The following is an 18589-nucleotide window of genomic DNA, read 5'->3' on the forward strand; positions in this document are numbered from 1 at the left end:
GCTAACACGTTGAAACCCCATCTCTACTAAAAATACAAAAAAAAAAAAAAAAAAAAAATTAGCCAGGTGTTGTGGTGGTCGCCTGTTGTCCCAGCTACTCAGGAGGCTGAGGCAGGAGAATGGCATGAACCAGAGAGGCGGAGCTTGTAGTGAGCCGAGATCGCACCACTGCACTCCAGCCTGGGCAACAGAGCAAGACTCTGTCTCAAAAAAAAAAAAAAAAGGTATTTTTGTCACTTCTGGTGGGCATGGATCACTCAAAATTTTATAAATAGATAACTTTAGAAAGTATTTTGATTCTAAGCCTTTTAAAAAGCCAGTCTTGTTTACTCTGATTGAAATCTAAGCCATGGGTCCTCTGGATGCAGAGAAAAAGCAGTTGTAAACACGAGAGCTGTGACCACGGACCCTACCCGGCCACAAGCTAGGAGACTTAAGGAAAGTATTATGTACAATTTGAATATTTCAAGGTAGGGATTTTGAAGAGATTCTACATAGATGGAGTATATTTTCTAGCCAAATTGAATTTTATGTATACTATTAATGGAAACCGACCAACTCTGACCTGGCCAGGCTGACTAGATAATGAGCTTTGTTATCAAGAAGTTTCTGGCACAGTTCCCACAAAAGGCTAGGAGGAATGCCAGAAGATTACTAAAGGAGGATGTTCAGCAGACAACTTGTTTAGGGACTGCTGAGCATATGTCCCCACAGCATAAAGAAAGCAGAATGTGTTTTCAGGACATGACTGCAGAAGGATGACTGCTTTTCTCCATTGCTGATGAGGTAGTGATCTGTGAAAGAAAGCATTTTTGGAAAGCATGTGGTCTTTATGGTGCCAAGTACTCCTCATTCAGAATGACTTTCCAATTCTGAAATTCTTCTTGACTGAAGAGGCTCCTACTTCCTGTGTCAGGTACTGCTATGGGCCCCGCCAGGTATCACTCACTTCAGGGTACCCAGGTTCCTTTTCTTTGGGGACATGTTTAGATAACTAGTGGGTTCCATGTTAAGAGCTCAGCCAGTTCCTTTTGGATGCTATTCCTTGACATTTCATTCTTGCGATTTTTCTACTTTCTTTTCTTTTAAAATAGTTGAATACTGTGACATTCTTCTTAAAGTAAATGTGCATTATCATAATCACATCAGTACTATGAGTCATGTATTTTCAGTGAGAAGAGTGGCAAATAACCAGGACTCTAAGTAGCGAAATCCTTCATTAACAAGATCAGCAAGGAAGAGAGAGATTCACAGGATAAAGTCAGGCAAAGGAACACTTTAAAGCCTATTGTTAGCTTAAAACTACTTCGTGGAAACCCAGCTCTGGTGATAGGCTTGGCAGATCTCAGCAGCCTCTTTTCCTCTGGGCTCCAAGTGAAGGGATAAGACACATTGATCTCTCATTAGTGGTTGGTACAAATACAAGGACAAGGAAATACTAATGGATGGAAGTGACAGCAGAATTGATGCCTGGGTTGGATGCTAATAGTTCATTTTGTTAGCATCCAACCCAGAGTTTTGGGAAACTCTTGATTCACCCTCTATTATAATTCTTCCCCCACACTCCTTTTGAGACAAGGTCTCACTTTTTCACCCAGGCTAGAGTACAGTGGTGTGACCATAGCTCACTGCAGCCTTGACCTCCTGGACTCAGGCGATCTTCCTGCCTCAGCCTCCTGAGTAGCTGGGACTAAAGTGTGCACCACCACACCCAGAAATTTTTTTTTGTTGTTGTTTTTTAATAGAGACAGGGTCTTGCTGTGTTGCCAGGGCTAGTCTTGAACTCCTGGCCTCAAGCGATCCTCCTGCTTTGGCCTGGCAAAGCACTGGGATTACAGGTGTGAGCCATCGTACCTGGCCCCTCCCTCTTTCTTACAAGTAAATATCACTGAGTACATTACAAGCCCACTGTATGCATGTTTCTTTCCTTATTCTTTTTGCATCTTTTCTAGCCTGTTGTTACTTATATTACTTCCTTAGTAGCCCTGACTGAGGGAACAACCTTAATCCTTCCCTCAGTATCTGGTACAGATTTCTCTTTTCTGCTAGCCTCTAAATAGAGAGTTTGTGAAACCACATGGCTGTTTCTCATTTCTTGCCCTCTTGATATTTAGGAAAATTGCAATTTGCTCTTTTAAAAATCACAGCATTTTTCAGGATATTTCAACCAACTTCTCTTACTTGGGATAATAAAAAAAATCTGGTTACCATTAGGATGTTAGTACTTTTTGCACTATTTAGGGTTTTGAAGTTTGTTATTGAAACAAACCATAACCTTAAGAATATCAAACTTTTCCTAAGACTTCTAGAAAGATTCTTTGCTTTGTGTTGTACTTGCAAGTGGATTATTAATCCTGGTTCATGCTTGTGTTTAAAAGTGTTTTTTTTGGTTGTTTTTGCTGTAGTATTATGTTTCTTTGCCCAAAGCAAATGCTCCATATTGCATGTGTATTTATAGCATATACCTATTTGCTGAGGAAATATTTATATCTTTGTGATAACTAACAGTTTCTCTGGTAAGAGAGCACATTGCTCCTGTTGTCTGTAGCAAGTGCCTATCATTGCATTAAGAGAAACATCTCAGCATCTCAGACATTCATACAGTAGTTTCTTTGAGGATGACGGCACAGGTCTGCATTATCGCCAGCCCCTGAGAGAGAGGGGGCCAAAAACCTGGGCCCCTTTTAGAGGTCCAGTCCCCAATCCCCACTCGAGATTGAACTTTTACCACTTTACAAGCAGTAGCTTTGTTGTTAGCATAGAAACCTGCCATCCGTATGGAGCTTAGGGACAACCAATTAAAATTTTCTTGGTATCAAATGCATAAATGACTTAAAAAAATGTTTGACTGTTGTGCTAGGAAATAGTAGATCTTATTCATTCTTTGTAACTATCTTTTTTTTACCCATTAACCATTGCCACTTCTCCCCACTTACTACCCTTCCCAGCCCCTGGTAATCATCCTTCTACTCTCTATCTCCATGAGTTCAATTGTTTTAGTTTTTTAGTTCTCACAGATAAGTGAGAACATATGAAGTTTGTCTTTCTATGCCTGACTACTTCACTTAACATAATGACCTCCAATTCCATTCATGTTGTTGCAAATGACAGGATCACATTCTTTTATTTATTTTTTAAATGGCTGAGTAGCACTCCATTGTGTATATCTGCCACATTTTCTTTATCCACTTGTCTGTTGATGGACATGTAGGTTGTTTCCAAATCTTGGCTATTGCGATTAGTGTTGCGAAAAACATGGGAGTGCAGATATCTCTTTGATATACTGTTTTCCTTTCTTTTGGATATATACATAGGAGTCGGATTGCTGATATGGTAGCTATTTTTAGTTTTTTTGAGGAACTTCCAAACTGTTATACTGGTTATACTAATTTACATTCTCACCAACAGTGTATGAGGGTTCCCTTTTCTCAATATCCTCACCAACATTCGTTATTGCCTATCTTTTAGATAAGAGCCATTTTAACCAGGGTGAGATGATACCTCATTGCAGTTTTGACTTGCATTTCTCTGATGATCAATGACGTTGAGCACTTTTCTGTAAGCCTCTTTGCCATTTGTCTGTCTTCTTCACTCAAGAAGTCTTTGCCCAGTCCAATGTCCTGGAGAGTTTCTCCAGTGTTTTCTTTTTGCAGTGTAATAGCTTGAGGTCTTAGATTTAAGTCTTTAATCCATTTTGATTTGATTTTTTATGTGAGAAGAGATAGGAGTCTAGTTTCATTCTTCTGCATATGGATATCCAATTTTCTCAGCACCATTTATTGAAGAGACTGTCCAGTACATATTATTGGCACCTTTGTTGAAAATGAGTTCACTGTGGATGTATGGATGTATGTATGGATGTATGTATTCTGGGTTCTGTACTCTGTTCCACTGGTCTGTGTATCTGTTTTTATGCCAGTACCATGCCATTTTGGTTACTATAGCTCTGTAGTGTAATTTAAAGTCTGGTAATGTGAATTCTCCAGTTTTGTTCCTTTTTCTGGAGATAGCTTTGACTATTTTGGATCTTTATGGTTCTGTATAAATTTTAGGATTTTTTTTTTCTATGAAGAATGTCATTGGTATTTTGTTAGGGACTGCATTGAATCTGTAGATTGCTTTGGTATTGACATTTTAACAATATTGATTCTTCCCATCCATGAACGTGAAATATCTTTGAACATTTTTGTGTCCTCTTTAATGTAATTCATCAATATTTTATAGTTTGCATTGTATAGATATTTTACTTCTTTGGTTAATTCTGAGATACTTAATTTTATTTGTAACTACTGTAAATGGGATTACTTTCTTGCTTTCTTTTTCAGATTGTTTACTGTTAGCATATAGAAGTGCTATGATTTTTGTATGTTGATTTTATATCCTACAAATTTACTGAATTTTCAGTTCTAATAGTTTTTTGGTGAAGTCTTTAGGCTTTTCCAAATATAAGATCATATCATCTGCGAGCAAGAATTATTTGACTTCTTCCTTTTCCAATTTGGGTGTCTTTTATTTCTTTCTGTTGTCTGATTGCTCTAGCTAGGACTTCCAGTACTAGGTTGAATAACAGTAGTGACAATGGGTATTCTTGTTGTGTTCCAGACCTTAGAAGAAAGGCTTTTAGTTTTTCCCCATTCAGTTTTATCTTAGCTGTGCATCTGTCATATACGGCTTTTATTAGGCTGAGATATGTTCCTTCTGTACCCAGTTTTTCAAGGGTTTTTATCATGAATGGATGTTGAATTTTATCAAGTGCTTTTTCAGCATCAATTGAAATGATCATATAGTTTTCTTCCTTCATTCTGTTGATATGATGTATCACATTGATTGATTTGTATATGTTGGACCATGTTTGCATCCCTGGAATAAATCTCAGTTGGTCATGATGAATGATCCTTTTAATATGTTGTTGAATTTTATTTGCTAGTATTTTGTTGAGGATTTTTGCGTTAATATTCATCAGTGATATTGGCCTGTAGTTTTTTTTAAAAAAATATATGTCTTTGTCTGGTTTTGGTATCAGGGTAATTTGGCCCTATAGAATGAGTTTGGAAGTATTCCCTTCTCCTCTGTTTTTCAGAATAGTTTGAGTAGGATTGGTATTAATTCTTCTTTAAATGTTTGGTAGAATTCCAATAGTGAAGCCGTCAGGTCCTGAATTTTCTTTGTAGGAAGACTTTTTATTACAGCTTCAATCTTGTTACTTGTTATTGGTCTGTTCAGGTTTTGCATTTCTTCATGGTTCAATCTTGGTAGGTTGTATGTGTCTAGGAATTTATCAATTTCCTGCATTTTCCAATTTATTGGTATGTAGTTTCTCATAGTATCCACTAATGATCTTTTGAGTTTCTGCAGTATCAGTTGTAGTGACTCCTTTTTCATCTCTGATTTTATTTATTTGGGTCTTTTCTTAGTCTGGCTAAAGATTTGTCAATTTTGTGTAACTTTTCAGAAAACTATCTTTTTGTTTCATTGATCTGTTGGATTGTTTTCTTCATTTCAATTTCATTTATTTCTGCTCTGACCTTATTATTTCTTCTACTAATTTTGGGTTTGGTTTGCTATTGCTTTTCTAGTTCTTTAAGATGCATCATTAGGTGGTTTATTTGAATTTTTTCTTCTTTCTTTTTCTTTTTTTTAATTGATGTAAGCACAGTTTTCCCTGTATCCCATAGGTTTTGATATGCTGTGATTCCATTATCATTTGTTTCAAGAAATTTTAAATTTGTTAACCCACTGGTCATTCAGCATGTTTTAAAATTTTCATGTATTTGTATAGTTTCCAAAATCCCTGTTGTTATTGATTTCTAGTTTTGTTCCATTGTGGTCAGAGAAGATACTTGATACTATTTCAGTTTTTTTGAGTGTTTTAAGACTTGTTTTGTGATCTAACATATGGTCTGTCCTTGAGAATGATCCATATGCTAAGGAAAAGAATGTGTATTCTGCAGCCATTGGATGAAGTATTCTGTAAATATTTATTAGGGCTATTTTGATCTATAATGCAGATTAAGTCAGCTGTTTCTTTGTTGATTTTCTGTCTGGGAGATCTGTCAAATGCTGAAAATGGGTTGTTGAAATCTCCAGCTGTTGGCCAGGTATGGTGGCTCATGCCTGTAATCCCAGCACTTTGGGAGGCCAAGGCAGGTAGATCACTTGAGGACAGGACTTTGAGACCAGCCTGGCCAACATAGCAAAACCCCGTCTCTACTAAAAATACAAAAATTAGCCAGTTGTGATGTGCACCTATAATCCCAGCTACTGGGGAGGCGGAGGTGGAAGGATTGCTTGAACCTGAGAGGCAGAGGCTGCAGGAAGCCAAGATTGTGCCACTGCACTCCAGCCTGGGTGACAGAGCGAGATTCCGTCTCAGAAAAAAAAAAAAAAAAAAAGGAAAGAAAGCTCTAGCTATTATTATATTGGGTTCTCTTTCTCTCTCTCTCTCTCTCTCTCTCTCTCTCTCTCTCTCTTTAGCTCTAATAATATTTGCTTTATATATCTGGGCCCTCCAGTGTTGGGTGCATATATATTTAAGATTGTTATACCTTCTTGCTAAATTGACCCCTTTATCATTATATAGTGACCTTCTTTTTGCAGTTTTTGCCTTGAAATCTATTTTATCTGATATTAATACAGATATTTCTCCCCTTTTTTGGTTTCTATTGGCTTGGTATATCTTTTTCCATCCCTTTATTTTCAGTTGATTTATGTCTTTATAGGTGAAGTGTGTTCCTTTAGGCAGCAGATCATTGCGTCTTGTTTTTTCATCCATTCAGCCACTCTGTGTCTTTTTATTGGAAAGTTCAGTCCAGTTACATTCAGTGTTATCATTGATGAGTAAGGACTTACTCCTGCCATTTTGTTATTTGTTTTTTGGTTGTTTTGTGGTCTTCTCTTCTTTCCATATTCCTGTCTTCCTTTTAGTGAAACTGATTTTTCCCTGGTAATATGATATAATTCTTGCCTTTTAATTTTTGTGTATTTGTTGTATGTTTTTTGATTTGAGGTTAAAATCAGTATTACAAATGCTATCCTATAACCCATTATTTGAAGCTGATAGCAGCTTACTACTGTTTTCATAAATAAATAAGCAAAAAGAAAACTAATAAAAACTCTACACCGTAACTTCATCCCCTCACTTTTTAAGTTTTTGTTGCTTTTATTCACATCTTACAATATTGTCTGTGTCTTGAAAAGTTGTTGTAGTTATTATTTTTAATTGGTTTATCTTTTAATCTTTCTATTTAAGGTAAGAGTAGTTTACACACCAAAGTTACAGTGTTATAATATTTCTGTGTTTTTCTGTGTACTTATTATTATCAGTGAGTTTTGTACCTTCAGATGATTTTTTTATTGCTCATTAATGTTCTTTTCTTTCTAAATGAAGTACTCCCTTTAGCGTTTCTTGTAGGATAAGTCTGGTGTTGATGAAGTCCTTCAGCTTTTGTTTGTCTGGGAAAGTCTTTATTTCTCCTTGATGTTTGAAGGATATTTTCACTGGATATACTATTCTATGGTAAAAGTTTTTTTTTTTTTTTCCTCCAGCACTTTAAACATATTATGCCACTGTAAGGTTTCCACTGGAAAGTCTGCTGCCACATGTGTTGGAGCTTTTTTCTTGGGGTTCTTTCTCTCTCTCTCTCCCCCTCCCCCTCTCTCCCGCATTTCTTTCCTTCCCCTTCCCTTCCCTTCCCCTGCCCTGCCCTTCTCCTGCCCTTCTCCTGCCCTCTCCTGCCTTCCCCTGCCCTCTCCTGCCTTCCCCTGCCCTCTCCTCCCCTGCCCTCTCCTCCCCTCCCCTCCCTTCCCTTCCCTCCCTTCCCTTCCCTTCCATTCCCTTCCCTTCCCTTCCCTTCCATTGCCCTTTTCCTGCCCTCCCCTCCCCTCTCCTTCCCTCCCCTCCTGTCCCCTCCCCTTCTCTTTCTTCTCTTCTTTTTTTTGGGTCCTTTCTTTATCCTTGACCTTTAGGAGTTTGATTATTAAATGCTTGGGGTAGTTTTCTTTTAGTTAAATCTGCTTGGTGTTCTATAACCTTCTTGTACTTGAATATTAATATCTTTCTCTAGGTTTGGGGAATTGTCTGTTATTATTTCTTGGATTAAATTTTCTATCCATATGTCTTTCTCTACCTCCTCTTTAAAGCCAATAGCTCGTAGGTTTGCCCTTTTGAGGCTGTTTTCTAGATCTTGTAGGCACGTGTCATTATTTTATTCTTTCTTCTCTTGTCTCCTATGTGTATTTTCAAATAACCTGTCTTCAGCCTCACTAATTCTTTGTTCTCCGTGATCAGTTTTGCTATTAAAAGACTCTGATGTGTTCTTCAGTATGTCAGTTTCATTTTTCAGCTACAGATTTTCTGTTTGATTCTTTTTAGTCATTTCAATCTCTTTGTTAATTTATCTGATATAATTCTGAATTTCTTTTCTATTATCTTGAATTTCTTTGAGTTTTCTCAAAACAACTGTTTTGAATTTTCTGTCTGAAAGGTTACATATTTCTGTTTCTTGAGGATTGGTCCTTGGTGCCTTATTTAGTTTGTTTGGTGAGGTCATGTTTTCCCAGATGGTGTTGATGCTTGTAGATGTTCATCAGTGTCTGGACATTGAAGAGTTAGGTATTTATTGTAGTGTTCGTGGTTTAGGCCTATTTGTATCTGTCCTTCTTGGGAAGGATTTCCAGGTATTCAAAAGGGTATGGGTGTTCTAATCTAAGCCATATGTGCATTAGGGGTTACCCTAAGCCCAGTAACACTGTGTTTTTTGCAGACTTGTAGAGGTTCCTCCTTGGTGGTCTTGGATAAGATCTGGAAGAATTCTCTGGATTACCAGGCAGAGACTCTTGTTCTCTTCTCTTACTTTCTCCCAAACAAACCAAGTTTCTCTGTCTGTGCTAAGCCACCTGGAGCAGGAAGTGGGCTGACCTAAGTACCCCTGTGGCCATTATCACTGGGACTGTGTTGGATCAGACCTGAAGCCATCACAGCACTGGGTCTCACACAAGGCCCACTCTAACCACAACCCAACAACCTGTATTGCTGCTGAACTGGCTTTCACACCACAAGATGCAGTCCTTCTCACCCTTCCCTCCCCTTTCCACAGGCAGAGGAGCCTCACCCTGTGGCTGCCACCACTACACACCCATGGGGAGTACTGCTAGGCTTCCACCAATGTTCACTTAAGGCCCAAGGACTCCTCAGTCAACTTGTGGTGATGAATGTTGCTAGGCCTGGGACTTACCCTTCAAAGTGGTGGGCTCTCCTCTGGCCCAGGGCAGGTCCAGAATTGATGCCGTGTAAGAGCCAAGGCCTAGAATCAGGGACCCCAAGAGCCCACCTGGTACTCTACTCCCCTGAGGCCAAGCCAAAAAGTCCTCCTTTCTTTTTTCTCTGCTTTTCTCAAGCAGATGGAGTCTCTCACAATAGCCACCACAGCTGAGAATACGCTGTGTCTAATCTTAAGCCGGCATGTCTCAGAGTCTCACCCAAGGCCCATGCTGTGCTACCTGGGTATCGCAGCTGGTTATTCAGGGCCGAATGGCTCTTTAATTTAGCAGGTGATGAGTCCACCATGACTGGGTCATTCCTCCCTTCAAGGCAACAGGTTATCTTCTGGCCTAGGGTGTGCCTAGAAATGGCATCAGTGGAAATTTTTGCTTCCCTGTCTTTTAGGCTGGGTGAACAATGTAGTCATACTAGGTAGGATAGATGGTCAGGACCCACAGTGTTCTAAGACCCAAATCCTATGCTAGACCAGACATTCCTCCCTATGAAGTTTACAAAAGAAATATACACAAGAGGACAAAGCAAGGCAGAGGAACAGTTCTTTCTTTATTAACGGAAGCTTCTATGTAAGCCAGAATGATTGTAGTGTACACTCCTACTTGCAACGTATGAGGCTCCTTTTATCTTCTCATCTCTGCCAACAGTTAGGATTATCGAGCTGTCTAATTTTTTTTTTTTTTAGACAGAGTCTACTCTGTCACCCAGGCTGGAATGCAGTGACACCATCTCGGCTTACTTTAACCTCCACCTCCTGGGTTCAAACAATTATCCTGCCTCAGCTTCCTGCGTAGCTGGGACTATAGGCACACGCCACCACGCCCAGATAATTTTTGTATTTTTAGTGCAGATGGGGTTTCACCGTGTTGGCCAAGCTGGTCTGGAACTCCTGTCCTCAGGTGATCCGCCTGCCTTGGCCTCCCAAAGTGCTGGGATTACAGGTGTGAGCCACCACACCCGGCCCAGCTTTCTAATTTTTGTAATATAGATTAAGTTCTATAAATTGCTTTTTTATATCATTTGCCGATTTTTCCATCAGGGTGACTATTCTCTTGTTGATTTACAGGAATTTCTTATCTTCTATCTAATAATCCCTTTTCTAATGTCAGTTTTACAAACATCTTCTCTCATTTTGTCATTTAGTCATTTTCCTATTAACTTTGTGTGATATCTTCCATAGAACAAACGTTTTTAATTTTAATGCAGTAAAAGTTAACATACACTTTATGGGTTTTTAAGTTTTTCCCTGTCACTAGGTCACAAAGATATTCTCCCTTGTAATATTTTATTAAGTCTAGAGTTTTGCCTTTTGCTAAACTTCATGATGCGCATTCTTCATTGATTGAGATTATCACCTGGTTTCTCTCTTCTAAGTCTATTTCTGAAGTTGAACCATCCTTTTATTTGTAATATAAATTCTTCTTAATCCTGATGTGTTATTATTTCAAAAATACATGATTGGATTCACTTAGGTAATATTAGTGTAGTATTTTTTGTGTGCGTGTGTGTGTGTGTGTGTGTTTTTTTTTTGGGACAGAGTCTAGCTCTGTTGCCCAGGCTGGAGTGTAGTCATGCCATCGTGGCTTACTGTATCCTCTGCCTCCTAGGTTCAATAGGTTCTCCTGCCTCAGCCTCCCAAATAGCTGGGATTACAGATGTACACCATCACACTCAGATAATTTTTGCATTTTTAGTACAGATGGGGTTTTGCCATGTTGTCCAGGCTGGTCTTGAACTCCTGGCCTCAAGTGATCTGCACACCTCAGCCTCCCAAAGTGCTGGGATTATAGGCATGAGCCAGTGTGCCTGGCCAAGTGTAGTATTTTTTGTATCATGTTAAAATGGATCTTTGATATTTTGTTATTCAGTTTTTAGAATCAAGATTATAATAAATTAATGAAATGTCTTGGTCAGTTTCTGAGAATTTACTATTTTTCTAGAATAGCTTATGTAAAACAGGAATGAACCTTTGAAATTTGGTAGAATTCATTGTAAAATTGTCTGTACCTGCTGTTTTTCAGGAGGCAAGATCTTTGCTGTTTTAATCCCTTTTATACTAATTGTTCTGTTCAGATTCTGTATCAGTTCTTGTGCCAATTTTGGCATAATTTAATGGGACTTTATCCATTCAAATTTATTAGCATGTAGATACTCCTAATTCTCGTTGTATTCTGTTATCATTTCAAAAATCTCCTTCGTGTCTGTACTTTTGTATTCCTTTTCATTCTATATTTTAATTATTTGAATCTTCTTTTTTCTTTGATAACTCTTGCTCATCAAGGGTCTATCTTATTAATCTTTTCAAGGAACAGTTTTGGTTATGTTATTTTTCTCTTTTCTCTAATTTTTATTTTTATTTTTTTTGAGACAGAGTCTTGCTCTGTTGCCCAGGCTGGAGTGCAGTGTCGTGATCTCGGCTCACTGCAACCTCTGCCTCCTGGGCCCTGCCTCAGCCTCCTGACTAGCTGGGATTACAGGTGCCTGCCACCATGCCCTGCTAATTTGTGGTTTTTTTTTTTTTTGTGGTAGAACCAGGTTTCACCATGTTGGCCAGGCTGGTCTTGAACTCCTGACCTGAAGTGATCTGCCCACCTCGGCCTTCCAAAGTGCTGGGATTACAGGCGCGAGCCACCGCTCCTGGTCTTTTTTTTCTCTGTTGTTGATAATGATGTTTTGTGTATCTTTGATATTTGCCCTTAACTTTTTAATTTAATTTCTTATTTTCCAGGGATGTTGCTTTTTTGCCCTTTCCCCAACTTCTTGAGTTGAATACTTAGCTTATTAATTTTAACCTTTCTTGTTTTCTTTGAAATGTTTTTAAAGCTACATATGTACCTCTAAATACTTCTTTAGCTCTATTCTACAGATTTTTACGTCCAGTGTTTTTATTGTTCAGTTTTAAATATTTTATTTTCTTTATGATTTCTTCTATAACTAGGTTATTAAGGCTGTTTATGTATTTTGCTATTTTTTGTTAATGTTTAATTTTATTATATTGTCAGTATAGGATGTCTGTATGTTTAATTCTTTATAGTTTATAGATGCTTCCATTGTAGTCTATTATATTGCCTATGTTTTTAAATATTACATGTATGCTTTGAAAGAAAGATGTGTGTGTGTGTGTGTATATATATATCCACAAACTTGATTTATAATTATATTTTTCTTTCCTTCATAATAAACTATTTATTATTGTGTGTATTTTATCTATCAGTTTCTGAGAAGGATCTTTAAAAATTTATGTCTGGGGGCCGGGTGTGGTGGTTCAAGCCTGTAATGCCAGCACTTTGGGAGGTTGAGGTGGGCAGATCACTTGAGGTCAGGAGTTCGAGACTAGCCTGGACAACATGGTGAAACCCCGTCTCTACTAAAAATACAAAAATTAGCCAGGCTTGATGGCAGGTACCTGTAATCCCAGCTACTCGGGAGGCTGAGGCAGGAAAGTTGCTTGAACCTGGGAGGTGGAGGTTGCAGTGAGCTGAGATCGTACCATTGCACACCAGCCTGGGTGACAAGAGTGAGACTCCGTCTCAAAAAAAAAAAGCAAAAACAGATATACCTTCCATTTAAAAATCTGTGTCTGTAAATTTTGATGTATTTATTTCTTACATTTTGATTTATTTGTATTTCCTACAGTCTTGTCAATTGTAGCTTGATATATTTTGAGGTTGTGTCATTATATACATATGTGTATGGTAGAATATACCTAGTTGTATTTTTGTATACATGCATATCCATATATGTGGGTAACTATTTGTACACATATTTATCATCAGTATTTAGTGAGCATTTACAATGTGCTAGGCCGTTTCTAAGCACTTTGTAATTAATTCTCATTACATTAATTAATTGATCCTTAGAACATATCTAGTATAATGTCTATTTTAGGAATATAAATAGTATCGATCTCAGGAATTCCAGTAGTCTTTGTTCCTAAGATGCAGAAAAGTTATGCAGTTGGTAAGTATAAGATCATTCTAATTGATCTGAAATGGGGCTAAGGATTGGTATTTCAAAAGAGCTCTTTAGAGATTCAAGAATTCTACTACATACTCAGCATTGCTGCTGTAGAATCAGCCCTAGGCTTGTCCTCCTAACTATTATATTCTTTCTCCCCTAATAAATAGCAGTATACACAGTACAGGTTAAACTCTCATGGTTCTCTAACCCTGAGTTTAATAATTAAATCAAGAATCATCACCGGATACTAAAACTATTGAGATAAAGGTTTTGGGGACTAGGATATTCACATGGACTCAAAGTGTCATGCCACAGTTGACTTACTAATTAATTATAGTGGGCAGAATGTCCTTTATAGTAGACATATTTGGTAGTCACCAGTCTAACCAACTGATGAAGCTTAGCATCATTAATTGGGATAGTCTGACATTTTGTACCTTCTGATGGGATGCATTATTGTATATCATTATCTGTGAAGCATTCATGCTAAAAATGTTTCAACTGAATTAAGCCTCTAGCCCTAACCTCCAGTCTACTGGAAATACAGGGGATATTGGAATAAGTTAAATGACACCAAGGGAGAAGTAATAAGATTAAATCCAATGCCATGAAAAGCAAGGGGAGCTGTTCTAGTGGAAGAAAAAGCAAGAGAGACATAACTAAAAATATTGTGTGAAGCTTGGTTAGAACCTGAGTTGGGGAAAAAATATAGTAGCAACAATTGGGGAGATTTAAATTTAGAGTGGATATTAGGTGACATTTTGGAATTACCATTAATTTTCTTAGGTGCAATAATGATATTGCAGAGATATAGGAGAATGTCCTTATTTTTAGGAGACACTGGCTAACATGGTTGGGGTGAAGTATCCTGATGTCTTTAATTTATTTTGAATGGTTCAGAAAAAAGAATAAACAAAACTGTCATTGTGTGTGTGTGCAAACACACATGCATATACGAATCAAGACAGAATGGGTGCAAATGTAGCAACATGTTAATTGGTGAATCAATAGGTATTCATAATATCAGTCTTTCAGCTTTTTAGTAAATTTAAAAATCTTTTTTTTTTTTTTTTTTTTTTGAGACGAAGTCTTGCTCTGTCGCCCAGGCTGGAGTGCAGTGGCGCGATCTCAGCTCACTGCAAGCTCCACCTCCCGGGTTCACGCCATTCTCCCGCCTCAGCCTCCGAGTAGCTGGGACTACAGGCGCCCGCCACCACGCCCGGCTAGTTTTTTGTATTTTTAGTAGAGACAGGGTTTCACCATGTTAGCCAGGATGGTCTCGATCTCCTGACCTCGTGATCCACCCGCCTCGGCCTCCCAAAGTGCTGGGATTACAGGCTTGAGCCACCGCGCCCGGCCCTAAAAATCTTTAAAATAAAACATTGTGTGAAAAAATACTCCATGCATTACTGAAAGAGAAAAATTGCCATGTTCTGCAGTTTGGTGTGGATTTCAAGAGCTAGCATTGCTCATTCCATCTTTGGTCCCGAACTTACTCTAAAGCATAAAATAATTATTGCTTATTGTTCAATACAAATATAGTCAGGACTGCTGTTTTCAGCTGGATATTTTTTCTAAAAATTAATTTTATTCAGTCAGTCACAATTTTATTTCCCATTAAAAATGCCAATGTATCACACAAGGTATTAGTGAAATAAAAATCTTGAGTAAAGATTTTTTAACTTATTTGAGTTAACAGTGGATTAAGAGAAATTCTTGGGAAAATTAATGAAACCTTCAAGTAATTTTATAAACATGATTGTTTTTGTGAACCTCCTGTAAAAGTCAAACAGAATGACTTTTGCAAAAGTCAACATTCCTCCTGCAAAAGTCAAACATTCATTTGCTTGAATGTTCTGATTATTTCTAATAATTTTGCAGTTGGTTGTTTTGATTTTCTAGGTGTAAAATAATTTTGTCTTTTCCTTTCTAATTTTGTACCTTTTATTTATTACCTTATTTCATTGGCCATTACTTTAAGAACTGTGTTGCATAATAGCGGTGATTGCCTTGTTCCGGACTTTAATGGGAATGCTTCCAATATTAAACCCTCAAGCACAATGCTGGTTATTGGCTTGAGACCAAGTTAACCAAATGTCCTCTTTTATATTAAAAGTTTCTGTTGGGAATAGATATTGAATTCTCTTCAAGTGCCTTTTGAGCCTCTTTCAAGATGCTGTTTTTCCCTTTGGCTTGTTAACATGATGACATATAATATTGAATAATACTTGCATTCCACATCTGACCATGACCCTCATTTAGTCATGGTATGTAGCATGCATTAACATGTAACTCAGTTGTGTTTGCTAATAATTTATTCATGATTTTTGGATTTACAGTAAAAAGTGACATCGGTCTGCAGTTTCTTCTTATTGTCTTTGTAACTTTGTAGGAAGAATTGGGGAGCTTTTCTCGTTGCCTTGGAATAGTTACAATAGCATTGAGAGTGATCACATATTCTCAATGATTGCAGCAATTAAAGAACTCATACTTGAAACATGGGCTAGACTCTAGTTCTATAGTTGGTAACTTTCTCAATCTTTAGTGATTATTAATTTCTTTAAATTTTCTTTGCATGTATTCATTTTGATAATTATATTTTCCAGGAAAATAATATATTTTAAGTACATATTGTAATGTATTAGAATAGAGCTGTACAAAGTATTTTCAGTTGTTTAGTTTCCTCTGTATCTGTGATCATAACCCCTTTCAGGTCCCCTCACCACCACCTTTTTTAACACTAGCTAGTGACTTAATCTGTTTCATTTCTAATGGAAATAGATTTCTGCCATTTTTATTTATTGTAAATAATTTCTGCTGTTTTTATTACCAAAGAATTTCTTTTAGATATGGTAAATCTGAGATGGTCATATTTAATTAGAAATACAGACTGAAGTTCATGATAGAGGTTTGTGAACTGGAAATGCAGTTTAATGAGTCATTAGTGTCAAATTAGTTCCTTGAGTCACTCCTGGATTCTGAGAGTTCTTTTAAGAGACTGTCAGAGGACGAGGGCCTACCTGTTCTCTTTTCCTGCCACCTGACTTTCCCTCCTTGAATGCAGTAGGTATTGTTTATCAAACTGTCCCCTGCCCTGGAGTCTCTATAGCACACAGAAACTTTTGTGGGTTAAATTTGTTTTTTATTGTGGTAAAAAAATTTGCCATTTTAACAATTTTTAAGTGTACAATTCAGTGTCATTCATTGCATTTTCTGTGTTGTGCAACCACTACCACTATTTCCCAAACCTTTTCATCATCCCAAACAGAAGCTCTATAACCAGTAACCAGCCACTCCTCATTTCTCCCCCAACTCCTGATAACCACAAATCTACTTCCTCTCTATAAATTTTCCTATTCTAGAGACTTCATATAAGTGGAATCATGCAATGTTCTTTTGTGTCTGGCTTTTTTCACTTAGCACAATGTTTTCAAGGTACATGTATGTTGTAGCGTGTATCAGAACATCCTATTCTGTGGCTGAATAATATTCCATTATATTGTATATACTGAATTCTGGTATTTTTGTTTGTTTGTTTTTTGCTTTTGAGACAAAGACTCAGCAGACCTGGCTCTGTTCCCCAGGCTGGAGTGCAGTGGTGTGATCTCAGCTCACTGCAACCTCTGCCTCCTAGGCTCAAGCCATCCTCTCACCTCAGCCTCCTGGAGTAGCTGGGACTACAGGTGGCGCCACCACACCCAGCTAACTTTTGTGTTTTTTGTAGAGATGGCGTTTCACCATGTTGCCCAGGTTGGTCTCAAACTCTTGAGATCAAGTGGTCTGCCCGCCCTGGTCCCCCAAAGTGCTGGGATTACAGATGTGAGCCACCATGCCCAGCCATACATTTTGTTTATCCATCCATGTTGATGAACACTTGAATTATTTCTACCTTTGGCTATTGAATAGTGAATAATGCTGAAATGAACATCGGTATACAAGTATCCGTTTGAGTCACTGTTTTCAATTCTTTTTATACCTAAGTCATATAGGAGTAGAATTGCTGGGTCATAGGGTAATTCTGTGTTTAGCTTTTTGAAGATTGTGAGGTTTTTTAAAAAGGGATTTTTGTTGGCTATTAAATACATGGTTATTAGGTGGGTTAACAGAAACTGAAGATTTTGATGTATTATAGAAAATTTTGAAATAATAATGATTACATCTGTTCTTTATTCACATATAACTGGAGCTTGCCCAGCTCTTTTTCAGGCTTTTCCTTTTCACTTCTTTCTCTTCCCATTTTTTAAAATCCTGGAGTCATTCCTACCTACTTGCCTAGTTTCTCTTTGATACAAACAGACCTAGGCAGCGTGGGTTTCAGAACATTTTTCTAACGTTACAAAGAACTTATTTTATAGAATATACTCTGCCCCATGCTGCCTCTTCCAGTTAGCAAGAAGCATCAGCCTTGCTAGCACTTTCAGCACAAAATTATTCGATAGAAACCTAAATAAAAGGAAATAATGTCTCACAAATGTTGTTCATCCTGTTATCAGGAAACAGGGATTCCCAGGCCTTTAGCATGTCAGTCACTATGTGTGCTTATCCTTTTCCTTTGTTGAAGGTGAGTGAAGACTTGAAGGCCCCTGTGTCTGTCATCCCCATGGCTTTTCCGGCACCTTTTCCAATATGGTGTTCCTGACTCTCTTGCTTGCTCTGCACTTTGAGCGTTATGTTATACTAGGCTCCCTGGGCTTTTTTATAATTCATTTTCTTTGGGATTACTGGTAATGAAAAGGGAAGAACAACTTCTCTGAGTAATGGTATTGTTTTCTCCTTACTTCCTTTTCCATGTTCTCTAGATTCTAGCCACTTTTGGAATCTCTCTTCCCAGTCCATCTGCTGATCCCCCTCTCTGGTACTTTCCAGGTCAGTCCAGTCCATGCTAGTGACAAGGTATTGACTCAAGGGCCATATCTATTTACAATTACATTACATTGCCATAGAAATAAAATTCTGGCCCTGGATGGGTCCTACAAGATCAGGTACTCGGCTGGGCGTAGTGGCTCACGCCTGTAATCCCAACACTTTGGGAGGCCGAGGTGGGTAGATCATGAGGTCAGGAGATCGAGACCATCCTGGCTAACACAGTGAAACCCCATCTCTACAAAAAATACAAAAAAATTAGCCGGGCGTGGTGGCGGGCGCTTGTAGTCCCAGCTACTCAGGAGCCTAAGGCAGGAGAATGGCATGAACCTGGGAGGCGGAGCTTACAGTGAACTGAGATCCTGCCACTGCACTCCAGCCTGGGCGACAGAGCAAGACTCCGTATCAAAAAAAAAAAAAAAGATCATGTACTCTTGTTGACATGTGATACTCTACCCCAATGGCTCTTAGTGGGACACTTTATGTTATTTA

At 38.0% G+C, this 18589-nt stretch overlaps 1 protein-coding gene across 1 annotated transcript in view; it reads left to right on the top strand.

The window, feature by feature from the left end:
* The window catches only part of DIS3L2 (DIS3 like 3'-5' exoribonuclease 2), a 378448-nt gene that overhangs the window by 133964 nt on the left and 225895 nt on the right, over nucleotides 1-18589 (top strand). The window lies entirely within an intron of this gene.

This window comes from Theropithecus gelada, chromosome 12 (genome assembly GCF_003255815.1).
Source record: "Theropithecus gelada isolate Dixy chromosome 12, Tgel_1.0, whole genome shotgun sequence".
In the NCBI taxonomy this organism is placed as follows: domain Eukaryota; kingdom Metazoa; phylum Chordata; class Mammalia; order Primates; family Cercopithecidae; genus Theropithecus; species Theropithecus gelada.